Source organism: Ictidomys tridecemlineatus, chromosome 8 (genome assembly GCF_052094955.1).
Source record: "Ictidomys tridecemlineatus isolate mIctTri1 chromosome 8, mIctTri1.hap1, whole genome shotgun sequence".
NCBI lineage: Eukaryota > Metazoa > Chordata > Mammalia > Rodentia > Sciuridae > Ictidomys > Ictidomys tridecemlineatus.
Genome location: NC_135484.1, coordinates 62,713,612 through 62,728,834, shown reverse-complemented (window position 1 = coordinate 62,728,834; position 15,223 = coordinate 62,713,612).

Below are 15,223 nucleotides of genomic sequence, written 5' to 3'. Positions count from 1 at the left end.
CCAGGCTCTGCAGTTCAAATGTGCTTCTGCTCACCTGCCCAGGCTCCACCAGCTAGTGAGATGGTATGAAGGTTTCAGGAGCCAGAATGGGCATCTTTACTCCACCGCTACCACCACCAACACCACCACCACTGATTTTGACAGCTTGGTGTCACAATCACAGACATTAGTTCCAAGTTAAAGGCCAAGTTTATTTATCAAGGACTTTTTAAAACCAACTTTGAGGTATTGAAAAGGGAAGAAACTAATTGAACACCTGCCTGTCTAGTCTAGTGATACGTATTTTGTTCAGTGATTTTCAAAACAAGAAAAATACTTTCATCCCAATTTTACAAATGAGAAAACTGAAGCCCGGGGGGGCCAATTAAGTATCTCAATTTCCAGAGCTAGGTACTGATAGAGCCAAGATTTAAACTAAAGCATGTCTCACCCAGGGGCCCTGTGGGCTTTCAATTATCTACATTGTCTCTCAGGCCAACCATTTAGAGCTGGAGCACTGTCCATGGTATTCCTTCCTTATGCTATCAGTCTGCGCCTTGATTCTGCAGTGTCTGAATTGAATGACTACAAAACTTCAAATGCCTATTAGTTATATTGTCATCTTTTGAGAAAGGCAGCTTCAGAAAAATTTCTATTGCTATGCCTTGTGCATGTATCATGGATCTGCAGCCTTGCCATGACAATGTCAAGGGACAACCAAATCAGTTTTCCAAATTTTAAAGTGCATGTGTATTGCTTGAGGCTCTACCATGGTAAGCAAACAAGTAACAATTAAATCAGTGTTGCTGAAACACTTGTGCATGAGGGAACTTGTTAACATGAAAATTCTGACTCAGTAGTTCTAGGATGGGGCCTGAGATTCTGCATGTTTAATCCACTTCCTGGTGATACCAGATCACATTTTGAGTGACCATTATCTATACTACTGGTTTATGAGGAAGATAAAGAACTCTGACAGGTTGGATGGCTCCTAGTTAATCCAATCAAGCCACCATGTTTTAAATTAGTTTGACTATCACATACAGATAAAAGGATTCAGACAGCAATAAACTAAGAAATAGAAAATGAACCAAGATGCTAAAAGAGCAGCTAAAACAGAGAGTAAAAGATATCTGATGCCAAAGTGTGAGGGGCTGAGGGAGGAAGTTATGAGGCAGGAGAGATGCAAGAAGGGAAGGGTAAAAGAAGGGAAGAGAGAGGGCAAACAATAGGTGACTCATCTAGTCTCTGTTTTCCTGCCTGGGCAATTAACGATATTGTGGCATATTTCTCAGGCCCCAATACAAAGAGCATAAACAAATGAGCAACTAAAAATTTAATTTATACTGGACAAATTTAATTTATACTAGAAAAAGTTTTCTCACAATGATGTTATACTTCATGTTTTAAAATATAGCTTACAAGATTTAAGGCCCTGCTGCTGTGATAATAAGTGGATGTGATACTGGCACTATTTCTGGTTTTACAAAATGAAACTTGCCATGCTATTTTATTAAAATGTGTCTGCATTATTCAAAGATTAACAATTTAATTGATAATGTTGATCTTAATTTTACTGTAAAGCTTCTGTTTTCTTGGTTTGATTTTGGGAGAAAAGATTTAATATTGCTCCTGCACATGGAAGAGGTGGACCTTGAATCCCAAATCAACATTATAGCTGAGAAGCACTTTGTCACCATTAGGTAACTTACTTATATACTTTCTGATTCACTGTAATTGAGTATTTTCTAAAGCATTAAGCAAGTCTCAGAAGGTACGTGTTGCATATTAACTCAGTGCGGAGAAAAGTTGTGCAAATAATAACTGGATTCAAATGAGTGAGGGGCAAATAAGAAATGGGTGGTGAGAAGAGTTTAGGACATTTTGGGTTTGGGTAGTGTGTTAGTTTGCTACTGCAAAGAACAGAACCCTGATAAATCACATTTAAAGGATGACAAAAGAAGAGACACCCATCCAGGAAACTGAGATGAAGCAACAGAGGCAGGAGAGAACCCAGACAGGTGTTGGAGCAACAGAAGCCAAGGAAAGAGAGAGTTCCAAGAAAATGCAGGGTGGGATCAATAGTCATATGCTACCCAAAAGCCAAGTAACATGAATTTATCCAGCAGAGCAGACATTACTGACCTAACAAAATACTTTATAAAGAAAAGTTACTTTGCTCTGTTTTGGAGACTGAACGTCTGAACAGCCTCCGCTGGCAGATGAGAGGAGCATATGCAGGAGAAAGGGATCACATTTTTCTAGAGGAAGCCAGAGAGTCAGGGATTGGGCTCAGGCTTTTATGACAACTTGTTCTTGCAAGAAATCACTCCAATAGGAAAGACAGTAGAATGAATCAGACATAACTTTCCTGTGTTCATCTATGAATACACAGCCAGTGAAACTCCACAACATGTACAACCACAAGAATGGGATCCTAATTAAAACAAGTTGTGCTCCATGTATGTATAACATGTCAAAATACACTCTACTATTTTGTATATCTAAGAAGAGCAAATAAATTTTTTTTTAAAAAAATCACTCTAGGAAACAAATATACCGTCCAATGACCTAAAACCCTCCCACTAGCCTTCCTTGAATGTTCCAAACCACTTCCAAATACTGACAAACTCAGGGGAAAACCACATCCAGACTACAGCAATGAGTGTACACAATCAACTATTGAGAAGGCAGAAGTCAGGCTTGAAAAATGGTACTCTCCATAGTTTTGAAGTGTGTATCCTCATATGTAACTCTGTCAGATATTCTTAAATACTTTGATCACTCACAATTTGAAAGTGAGAAGGCAGTGTCTTCTTATAGTTGTTTATTATTGTTGTTGTTGTTATTATTTTGCAGTACTACACATCAAACCAGGACCTCACACATGCTAGGCAAAGCACTCTAACACTGACCTACATTCCCTAGCCCCTTTTTTATTTTTTATTTTGAGACAGAATCTTGCTAAGTTGCTTAGGGCCTTACTAAGTTGCTGAGGCTGGCCTCAAACTTGCAATCCTGTCTCAGCCTCCTAAGTCATTGGGATTACAGGTGTGCACCTCTGCACCTGGAAATCTTTTGAAAGTTGCATTTGTATGCACTTTTCTATGAACTGTTCATTTTGTATTGGGCTATTAGTTGTTTTTTTAATATATTTTTTAGTTGTCAATGAACCCTTATTTAATTTATTTATTTATTTGTATGTCATGCTGAGAATCGAACCCAGTGCTTCACACATGCTAGGCAAGCACTCTGCCACTGAGCCACAACCCCAGACCTATTAGTTGTTTTTTTAAAAAATTGATTTAAATGAACTCTTAATTGGGATAAACAAACCCTACCCCAGGGAACTGGGGATTGAACTATACCACTGATCTATATCCCCAGTACTTTTAAAAAAATGTTTTTATAAAAAAATTTGGGGGGCAGGTTCTCACTAAATTGCTGAGTCTGGCCTTGAGCTTGAAATCTTCCTGCCTCAGCCTCCCATGTAGCTGGGATTACAGAGCAGAAGGCCTTTCTAAAACAATTATAGAAAGCTAAGAAACCATAAAGGGAAAAAATAGAAAAATAACGAGTTGGAAAACCACTCTGGAGAGAAATAACTCTTTACTTATGAATTGATTTGCAAATATTTTCCCAATTCATTATTTTTCAATTTTTTTCCTTTAAGGCTTCTTGGCTTTCTGTCATTGTTTTAGAAAGATTTTCTGCTCTGAATGGAATGTTCAAAGATATGACTTTATTTTATTTTTATTTTTATTTTTTAAAGAGAGAGTGAGAGAGGAGAGAGAGAGAGGAGAGAGAGAATTTTTTTAATATTTATTTTTTAGTTCTCGGCGGACACAACATCTTTGTTGGTATGTGGTGCTGAGGATCGAACCTGGGCCGCACGCATGCCAGGAGAGCGCGCTACCGCTTGAGCCACATCCCCAGCCCAAAGATATGACTTTAATATTCTTAGGTGACTTCAAGTACTAGAGTTTGTTAAAGAGAAACTTACTCTTATATTGATTAAAGATAGTAAGGAAGATCTTATTTAAGGGACTAATATAATAGGATTCTGCAGTAAAAAGATCAAGTAAGATTAAGCTCATTTCCAAATACAAAAAAGTGGAAATTTATAGCAAGGAGCAATCTTGGGGGAAGAGGGTATCAGTGGATGAAAAATTACTAAGAGAAGATCAAGGCTAGAGAAAATTGTTGTTAAACTTACCTAATAGGATTCTTGCTGAATGCAAACCAGGGTGGGTAGATATATCCTGGGGGATGGAGAAGGGAATTGATCAGCTATTGAGGGTGATCAGGTATAGAGGACAGGAGATTTGGGCTAAACTGACTTAGTAGGATTCTTGCCCAAATTGGGTAATGTAAAGATGTTCACAAAAGTTCAAAGTTCAAGGCTTAGTTGAGAGAAGGGTGGAGTGGGGCCTGACTGAAGATTGATCAAGGAGAGAGTCTTTGTCAGGTGTACCTGTGGAGGTAGAAGCCTTTAGAGATAATGCCCTGTCACTGATGAGGTAGGACATGAACCACCCACCATGACAGTTCATTAGGGTTACTCACAAAGACTTGTGAAGAACAAAGAATTTACAGATAAGGGAAATGACCAGAAGAGAAGGTTTGTGAAAAAGAGTTGTAGAGGATGAGAGAGCTAGAGTTGAGCTTGAAAAAGAATGAAATTTACACAAGAGTAATGACAGTGAGCAAAAAGGATATGAACCTCTCCTCCCAACTCTGAAATTCAGAGATAATGTAAAACTTCCTCTCAAAATGGCCCCAGTGAAATCATTCTCAGAAGAGGGCCGGCCAGGTTTCAGTTAAGGTAAGAAGTAAAGGGAACCTGGACGAAGACTTGATAAGGTAGAGGAATTGGTACATCATGAAAGAGGCCTTAACGAGGTTTGAGTAGACAAATTGCAGATCAGTAGGAGACAGAGTCAAGGAAGACAAGTAGAATCAAGGTAGAGTCTAGGGAGCAATCCCAGGAAAGAATCAGGAGGGAGTGTCTCTATGTTGAGCAGTGATGGGGATATCTGTGATCCTTATTTGGCTGCAGGAATGGCAAAAGCATCTGGCCCTTGCAGGCTCATGCAGTACCAGTGACCTGGGCCTTAGCTGATTGTTGTCAGAGAAAGGTGGCCTCTAAGGAGCACAGAGTTCTGTTAGCTTCAGCCTTCATTATGGTTCTCAGGGAAAGTTCTGGGTTCAAAATGTGAGTTTTGTTCATGCTCAGGCAGGCAAACTGAGGCCTGGTCACTGTATAGAGGATCTGGGTGCTGCTACTTGGTGCGTGTGAGTTTAGGTAGGCAGGAGCCAAGCTGCTTGGATGTCCTGGTGAACAAAAGCAGTGCCCACAGACTCTTGGTTGACACTGTAATCATCTCTCATTCGTCCTCACTTCTGTGAATCCATCCATCCACATGTCCTGACACTTTACCTTAATCTAATCTCTATTTAAAACCTGTTATTCTTTAAATTGCTGAGTTGAAGTTCCTTAAGCCTTGTCTAAATCTGTTAATGAATCCAGATTGGCCTTCTGTGATCCCATTTGGACAAAACCAAGTCTAAATAGAATCTCAGAAAGTCTCTCCAATTCTATTTCAAAAGAATACTCAAAAAAGCACTGGGTGTGGGGCTGAGGTTGTGGCTCAGCAGTAGAGCGCTTGCCTAGCATGTGCAAGGTCCTGGGTTCAATCCTCAGCACCACATAAAAATAAATAAATAAAATAAAGATATTGTGTCCAACTACAACTAAAAAATAAATATTAAAAAAAAGCACTGGGTATATTTGTGTATGCAACTTAGGAGGCCGAGGCAACAGAATCACAAGTTCAAAGCCAGCTTCAGCAACTTAGCAAGATCCTATCTCTAGATAAAAAATAAAAAGGACTGGGGATATGGCTCAGTGGTTAAGTGCCCCTGAGTTCAATCCCCAGTATCATAAAAACAAAAACAAAAAAACACACCCTTAAAAAGAGGCAGTTTTAAATCCTGTCCCAGTTTTTGGCTTTCACGACTTTTAAAATTTGTTCTTTTTGGTTATACATGACAGTGGAATGTATTTTGACATACTATACACACATGGAATATATTCCCAATCTTGTGGTCACACATGATGTGGAGTTACACTGGTTGTGTATTCATATAGGAACATAGGAAAACTATGTCTAATTCATTCTACTGTCTTTCCTATTCCCCTTTTCCTTCCTTCCCTTTATTCCTCTTTGTTTAATCCAGTGAACTTTTATTCTCCCATTCTTCCCTCTTATTATGTGTTAGCATCCACTTATCAGAGAGTATATTCAGCCTTTGTTTTTTTTTAATTGGCTTATTTCACATAGCATGATATGCTATTTCATTCTTCTTTATAGCTGAGTAATATTCCATTGTGTAAATATACATTTTATTTATCCATTCATCCGTTGAAGGTACTAGGTTGGTTCCACAGCTTGGCTATTGTGAATTGAGCTGCTATAAACATTGATGTGGCTGCATCACTGAAGTATGCCGATTGTAAGTCTTTTGGGTATAAACTGAGGAGTGGGATAACTCAGTCAAATAGTGGTTCCATTCCAAGTTTTCTGAGAAATCTCCACACTGCTTTCCACCCTACCAATTTGCAGTCCCACCAGCAATGTATGAGTAAATCTTTTTCCCCCACATCTTCACCAATAGTTATTGTTACTTTGTATTCTTGATAATTGCTCTTCTGACCAGGGTGAGATGAAATCTCAGTGTAGTTTTAATTTTCATTTCTCTAATTGGTAGAGATGCTGAACATTTTTTAATATACTTTTTGACCATTTGTATTTCTTCTTCTGAGAAGTATCTGTTCAGTTCCTTTGTCCATTTATTGATTGGGTTATTTTGGCTTTTTTTTTTATATTAAGTTTTTTGAGTTCTTTTTTATATCCCAGAGATTAATGCTACATCTGAGGTACAGGTGGCAAAGATTTTCTCCCAATCTGTAGGCTCTCTCTTCACATTCTTGATTGTTTCCTTTGCTGTGAAAGAACTCCTGAGTTTGATACTATTCCATTTATTGATTCTTGATTTTACTTCTTAAACTTTAGGAATTTGGTTCCTGAGACAACATGATAGAGAGTTGGGCCTATTTTTTCTAGTAGGCACAGGATCTCTGGTCAAATGCTAGGTCCTTAATCCACTTCGAGTTGGCTTAATTTCATTTAGCTACATTTGGATTTCCCGTTTTCCCAACACCATTTGTTGAAGAAGCTAACATTTTCCCAATGTATGTTATTGGCACCTTTGTCTAGTATGCAATAACTCTATTTATGTGGGTTTGTCTCTGTGTTTTCTATTCTGTACCATTGGTCTACATGTGATTTGGTGCCAATATCATGCCATTTTTGTTATTATAGCTGTGTAGTATAACTTAAGGTCTGATATTGTGATGCTGGCTTTCACAACTTTTGACAGCCTTCATATTCACTTTTACTGTATATACAGAAAAGATAAGAGTAATATTTCCCTTTTCCTGAATATTTCTGGAATGTAGACTATATATTCCCAGTGGAGTATTTTAACCTTTCTGATGTCAAAGACCCTTGTGAGAATCTAATGAAAGATGGGGGATATTCTCAGCAATCAATCAATATTTTAAAATGTATGTACACACACACACACACACACAAACACACAATTTTGCTCCCTATGTTGGTAGTTCCTGAAACCTCAGAAACCTACCTGTCTGTGGACCTCAAATACTGAGCTGGTTTAACAAGAAACGGGTAGAGAACTTAGGAGATGTTAGTGAGTTCTCTTCCATTAGATCTTGTTCCTCCAGAGAAACAAGGACTCAAAAATCTAGCTGAAGGAGTAACATATTATGTCAATATTTATCTTATAACTTTTGTCTCCATTTTCGTCTCTTGACACCACAGTCTTGATAATTTTTTTTTCCTTTGGGTCCAATTGGTGCCTTTTATTTCCTAGACAGTGGCTTTCTATGAGTTGCATCCTTTTTTCACTGGGATACAAGAGGTTTCTTGATGACATTATCAATATTTTTGCTTGATTTTCATACAAAGAGTGTCAGAATGCTTTTTTGATACAGAAAAGGCTTGAATGCCATTTGTATTTTATTAATAATAATCAAGATTCCACCTTCTTCTTCCTCCCCCCAGTATTGGGAAATGAACCCAGGGGCATTTTACCACTGAGCTACATCCCCAGACCTTTTATTTTTAGCAAATTCTTGCTAAATTGCTGAAGCTGGTCTTGAATTTGTGATCCTCCTTCTTCAGCCTCTGGAGTAACTGGGAACATAGGTGTGGCCATCGTTCCCAGCAAGAATCTCCTTTCTTTTTTTTGGTGGAGGGTGTACCAGGGATCAAACACAGGGGTGTTTAACCACCGAGCTGCATCCCCAGCCATTTTTAATATTTTATCTAGAGACATGGTTTCTCTAAGTTGTTTTAGGGCCTTGCTAAGTTGCTGAGGCTGGCTTTGAACTTGGCAATCCTCCTGCCTCAGTGTCCTGAGCCGCTGGGACTATAGGCCAGCACCACTGTGACTGGCAAGAATCTCCCTTCTTAAAGAGTCACGTTGCAAATGATTAAAATCAATAATGTATTGTTTTCCCTAACACTTCCATTTGATCTTTTTTCTACCTTTATTTCTGAATTATTGATGTTTACTTTTTTTTTTTCTTAGTACCAGGGGTACTTAACCAATGAGCTACAGCCCCAGCCCCTTCATTTTCCATTTTGAGGCAGGGCCTCACTAAACTGCTTAGGGCCTCTCTCAATTACTGAGGCTGGTTTTGAACTGTCGATCCTCCTGCTTTAGCTTTCTGAGTCTCACGGGATTACTGGTGTGTGTCACTGAACACTGCACTGGCTGACATTTTCTGAGGTTTATGGATCTACTTCTGTAGCCTATAATGATGCAAATGTTTTGTGAAATTGTGGCAATTTCACAAGTCCAGGTTTAAACAGTATTTTCAGTTAAGCATGACTTGAGCTCGCATCTGGTTACGGAGCAGTCTCAAAATTTCAGTTGATGCTTCAATGTCTTGTATATTCCAAGTCAACTATAACACAGGCCCTCTTGAGTGTCCCTAGCATGCACAAAGGGATACTTCAAATAGTGTCCAAAAGTTTGACTTTTTGGCTTGACTATTTTTGATGTGCAATATTTTAATTCAGCATTTTTCTTTATCATTAATAGTAAAACCTACATCTCTAATATAGAAAGTAAGTATACAACTTTCTCTAGGGTTTCAAAGCATTTGATTAAGTTGCAATTGGTAGTATGAAGTTATTTTAGTCATAGAAGAGCAATGAAGCTTTTAAGAAAACTGAGGCAAATAGTCCACTCTCTAAATTCATAAAGCTTTGCTTGATTCAAGTGCTTTTGAAGATGCTACCCTACCCTGCACACAAACAATTCAAATGCACAATAATAATACAGTTGTGGTGCTTATGCTACTACTGTGACAACATATGGCATACAAAACAGGTACAACTATAAAAGGAGTGAAGTACACAGGATCAGGAATCAGACTGCCTGGGTTCAGATCTTGCCTCCACTTTTCTGGCTGTGTAATGCTGAGCACGTTACTCAACATCTCTGAGGAATGGAATTCACAATAGTCCCTGGCTTATGGTGCTGTTGTGAGGGTTAAATGAGATTGGGCATGCTCACAAATTAGCATAAAGCCTGGTATTTCATAAACTCAAAGAATTATAGTGAGTGGCAGAAAACATTTACGAATTCTTTTAAAAAAGCAATATAAGATAGAATTTCACATTGATTGATGCAAGATATTTTCTAGGCCAATCAAAACACAATTTCAGTTATATTTTCTGTTTTTGATTTTGAAAGTTTTTAAACTTACAGAAAATTTGAAGTAATAGTACAATGAACACCAATATTCCCTCTTCTGGACTCACCAATTGTAAATATTTTGCTACAAATTATGTTCTTTGTGTCTATACTCAAGCTGGTATGCACTCACAGAAACCATTCCTAAATTCTGAAAAGTATTTCATCTGCTTGTCTTTAACTATTCTATTTTCCCCTTAGGCTTTTCTATCAATATGGTCTGCTTTCAATTTTTTAATCCCTTTGAATATAATTTGCAGGTTATGTTACTCTTCAAAATGCAGTTCCTAAGAACAAAAGCAGTGTTTTTCATAGACATAATTTTAGATATGAGAAAATTCATTATTCCATATTATTATTTCATAGTCAGTACAAATTCAAACCATATTCAAGTTCTCTAGTTATCTTAAACACATTATACACACATGTATATTTATTTATTTCTATACAAAATGCAAACTTGCATTATATCCGTTACTTTTAACCTACCTCCCAGAATAGGCCACTAACTTGTAGAATGTCTTATGTTTTTGATTTGTTTTCCTCTTGTGATTTCTTTTGTTTCCCTTCATCCTGTATTTCTGGAAACTTAAGCCTAGAAGCTATCTAGATTTCAATATTTGTAGAAAGAATATACCTCAGATATCTTCATACTGTTTCATATCAAAAAGACATAATGTCAGATTGTCTGGTTATGTGTAATACTAAGTTTAATCCTTCCATTGTTAAGCAACATTTATTCATTTGTAATAAGTAACTAATCTGTTGGATGATGCTTTGGTACCTATTCTGATAAGCATTTTGTTCCCCTCAAGTTTTATATCAATGGTTTTAGCTTTCATTGGTGATCCTTGCCTGAATCAGTTATATTATACTATAGGCAATACCAGTGCTTTTAATTTTCCATATGAGTGTCTGAATATTCAAGTTAAAGAAATGAGTACAATAAGGCTAAAGGGAAACAGGAACACCTAAAAGTTGTGGGAAACCAGCAAAGGCTATGTGGACTCCTACACCATTGTCTCATTTTATGAGTACATACGCTTCTATAAGTTGATCTAATAAGGCAAATATTCATTCAACTCTTTTATTGGCTGTATATGTTGGTCAGCTTTCTGTTGCTGTGACCAAAATACCTGACTAGAACAACTCAGAGGAGGGAAAGTTTATTTTTGGTTCACAGTTTCAGGGTAAGTTTAGTTCATGGTTGGGCACTCCATCACTCTGGGTCCAAGATGAGGAGGAGCATCATGCCTGAAGTGCATGGCAAAGGAAAGCTGCTCAGCTTAAGGTAATCAGAAAGCAAAAAGAGAGGCGGGGAAGGGGCAGCAGGGAAGAGGATTTCTTCCAGGGTACACCCCAAGTGCCCTACCTCCTCTAGCCATGTCCCACCTGCCTACAGTTACCACCCAGTCAGTCCATTCAAACTAGGATGAACCAATTAGATTACATCTCTCATAATCTAATCATTTCACCCCTGAATATTCCTACACATGGGAGCTGAGGGGGAATACCTCATATCCAAATACCTCATATCCAGTGTTATGACACTGGATGTGACAGATATTACATTAGAAATATAAAATAGAGATAAAACATGCAGATTTTACCCCACAAACAGCTTTCTAAGAGAGTTAAAGGCATAAAATGTTACATTCTTGACAGAATAAATATAGAATATCAGCTTGAGGTGGAAGGAAAAGGGGTAGCTCAAAAATGAGAATAATTAATTCTAATAATTCAATTCAGAGAAGGGGAACTGTTCAGGAATGGATTGGTGGTGATATTTGAGTTGAATCTGAAAGCAGGTTAGTGACTCGTGTAATGGATGAGAGAGAAGCTGATGAGTAAACAAAGACATGGGCATCTGCCGCTGCCCTTCATTATCTTCACCCTTATATCAGCATGGTGCCCTAGACCTAAAATAGTCACTCTTATAAGTACTCTTAATGCTCAGATCTTGACTTCTAAAATACCATTTTCCACTAAAAGGGATCAGGGCTCCTGGTATTCCAGGACTGGATCAGGAAAAATGTGGATTGAGCCTGGACCATCTTGTAGTGTCAGAAAATAAGAATGTGTTCAAAAAATTAAGGGGCCATGCAAGGATACAAGAGGAGTTCCAATGACTAACTCTGGAACAATTTTAATAAGGAAAATTATAGTAATAAATTATAACTCATATCCATTAGTCCATGCAGAAATGAATAAACAAACAGAAGGGGCAGCTCTTCCATTTAGAATTCTATTAACAAGTGTAAAAAGATGAAAACCACAATTAGAAATACCATGGTCATAAAGATTTCAAGAAAGGATCATAAATAGATGATAGAACTAGTGGGCAAAATGTGGTGAAAATTAAGATATTTAAATATTCTTAAGGTATTGTGCTATAACATACTTAATCCATTATCAAGGGGAAAGTAGTAACTTCACAGTGAAGAAATCTAGTACTAAAAAAAAAAAAATCCTAAAATTCAAATTGAAGCAAAAAAGATTCTGAATAGTCAAAATAATCCTGAGCAAAAAGAATAATGCTGGAATTATCACAACACCTAATTTCAAAATATACCTCAGAGCCAGAATAATAACAAAATAACAGTATGGTACTGCCCATAAAAACACAAAACTCAACTAAAAGTGGATCAAAGAGCTAGGTATTAGCTCAGACCCTGCAAATGCTAGAAGAAGAAAAAACAAACAAACAAACAAACTGTAGACTCAACACTCCAACATGTCAGCTCAGGAACTTTAACAAGAATCCTAAAGTGCAAGAGGTAAAACTAAAAATCAATAAGTGAAATGGCATCAAATTAAAAAGCTTGTGCACAGCAAAGGAAACAATTAAGACTATGAAGATATCCAAGTGCCACTAGCGCATGCCTATAATTCCAGTGGCTTAGGAGGCTGAGACAGGAAGATCGTGAACTCAAAGCCAGCTTCAGCAAAAGCGAGGCACTAAGCAACTCAGTGAAACACTATCTCTAAATAAAATACAAAACAGGGTTGGGGATGTGGCTCAATAGTCAAGTGCCCCTGGTACCCAATTAAAAAAAAAAAAATGAAGACTAGGTCGACAGAATGGGAGAAAATCTTTGCCACCTTCTCCTTAGAGCTTTAATCTCCAGGATATATAAAGAACCAAAAAAACTTAACACCAAAAGACAAATAACTCAATTAATAAATGAGCAAAAGAATTAAACAGGAACTTTTCAAAATAAGAAATACAAGTGGTCAATACATGAAAATGTTCAACATCTCTAGCAATTAGAGAAATGCAAACTAAAACTACATTGAGATTTCATCTCACTTCAGTCAGAATGGCAATTATCAAGACAAATAACAATAAATGTTGGTGAGGATGTGGGCAAATAGGTATACTCATACATTGCTGGTGATACTGCAAATTGGTGCAACCATTCTGGAAAGCACTATGGAGCTTCCTCAAAAAGCTAGGAATGAGGGCTGGGGCTGTAGCTCAGTGGTAGAGTGCCTGCCTCATATGTGTGAGGCACTGGGTTCTAGCCTCACATCACATAAAAATAAATAAAGATGTTGTGTGCGTCTACAACTAAAGAAAAAAATAAGGCTAGAAATGATCCAGCTATTCCATTCCTTGGTATATATCCAAAGGACTTAAAATTAGCATACTACAGCAACACAGCCACATCAATGTTTATAGCATACAATTCATAATAACCAAACTATGGAACCAACGTAGGTGCCCTTCAACAGATAAATGGAAAAAGAAAATGTGGTATATATACACAATGTAATATTACTTATTACTTAGTCATTAAAGAATGACTTTATGGCATTTGCCAAGGAAATGGATGGAACTGTAGACTATCATACTAAGTGAAAAGAGTCAGTCCCAAAAAGTCAAAGGTAAAATGTTTTCTCTGATATGTGAAAGCAAATAAAAAGTAAGGAAGGTAGATGAAAAAAGAATAGAAGATTGGTGGACTAGACAATGGGGAATTAGGCAAAGAGAGGAGGGATGGGATAGGGCAAGACAGTAGACCAATTCTAACCTAATTTTCCTATGTGCATATACAAATATACCACAGTGAATCTCACCATCATGTACATCTATAGGACAGTAGTTTAAAAAAAAAAAAAAAAAACCTAAGTAAATAGCAGGAACATCAGTAAAGTAGAGGGAAGCAAAGCGGGGAGTGGGGGAGGAAGGGGAAGGGAAAGGGGAGTACTGGAGATTAAATTAGAAGAAATCATATTCCATGCCTTTATAATTATATCAAAATAAATACTATTGTCATGTATAACTAGGAAGAACCAATAAAAAATAAAAGTTGAATCTATTTTTACTTGGCAACAAACCCCAGACAGACACGTAGGCCAATGTAATAGAAGAGAGATCATAGGTAAACCCTGAGGGCTCCAGGTATGATTCTTAACAAACATGCCAAAAATGTACATTGGAAGAAATGTGGCCTCTTTCGCAAATGGTGCTGGGAAAACTAGATAGCCATATGTAAAAGGCTGAAACTAGATCCCTGTGTCTCACCTTATATAAAAATCAGCTAAAATCCAGCACAGTGGCACATGTCCGTAATCCCAGAGACTCAAGAGGCCAAGACAGGAAGATAGAAATTCAAGTTCAGCCTCAGCAACTTAGTGAGGTCCAAGTTCTCAAAAACTTAAAACGGATCTTTTCCTCAAAAAGACCTAAAGGGGACTGGGGATGTGGCTCAAGCCGTAGCGCACACTCCTGGCATGTGTGGGACGCTGGGTTCGATCCTCAGCACCACATAAAAATAAAATAAAGATGTTGTGTCCACCGAAAACTAAAAAATAAATATTAAAAAATTCTCTCTCTCTTTAAAAAAAAAAAGAAAAAAGACCTAAAGGTAAGGTCTGAAACTTTAACACTGTTAGAAGAAAACAGGGGAAACATTTCAAGACATATGCACAGAGAGTGACTTCCTTTATAGGACTCCAAAAATCTAGAAGTAATAGAAAGAATTGACAAAGGGAGCTGCCAACAAATTAAAAACCTTCTGCACAGCAAAGGAAACAGCAGAGTGAAGAAATAGGATACAGACTGGAAGAAAACCTTTGCCAGTCAATGAAAAGAGGATCAATAATCAGAATATATGAAGAACTCAAAAAACTTAACACCAATAAAAAAAAAACCTAATCAATAAGTGGGCAAATGAACTAAAGAGATACTTTTTACAAAAAGAAGCACACAAGGCCAATATTACATGAAAATGTTCAATATATTTAGTCATCAGGAAAAGGTAAATCAAAACTACATTGAACCAGGGATAGTAATGAACATACATGTCTGTAAACCCAAAAATTAGGGATTTTTCAGGCAGGAGGATCACAAGTTTGTGGCCAGCCTCAGTAGTCTCAAAATAAAAAA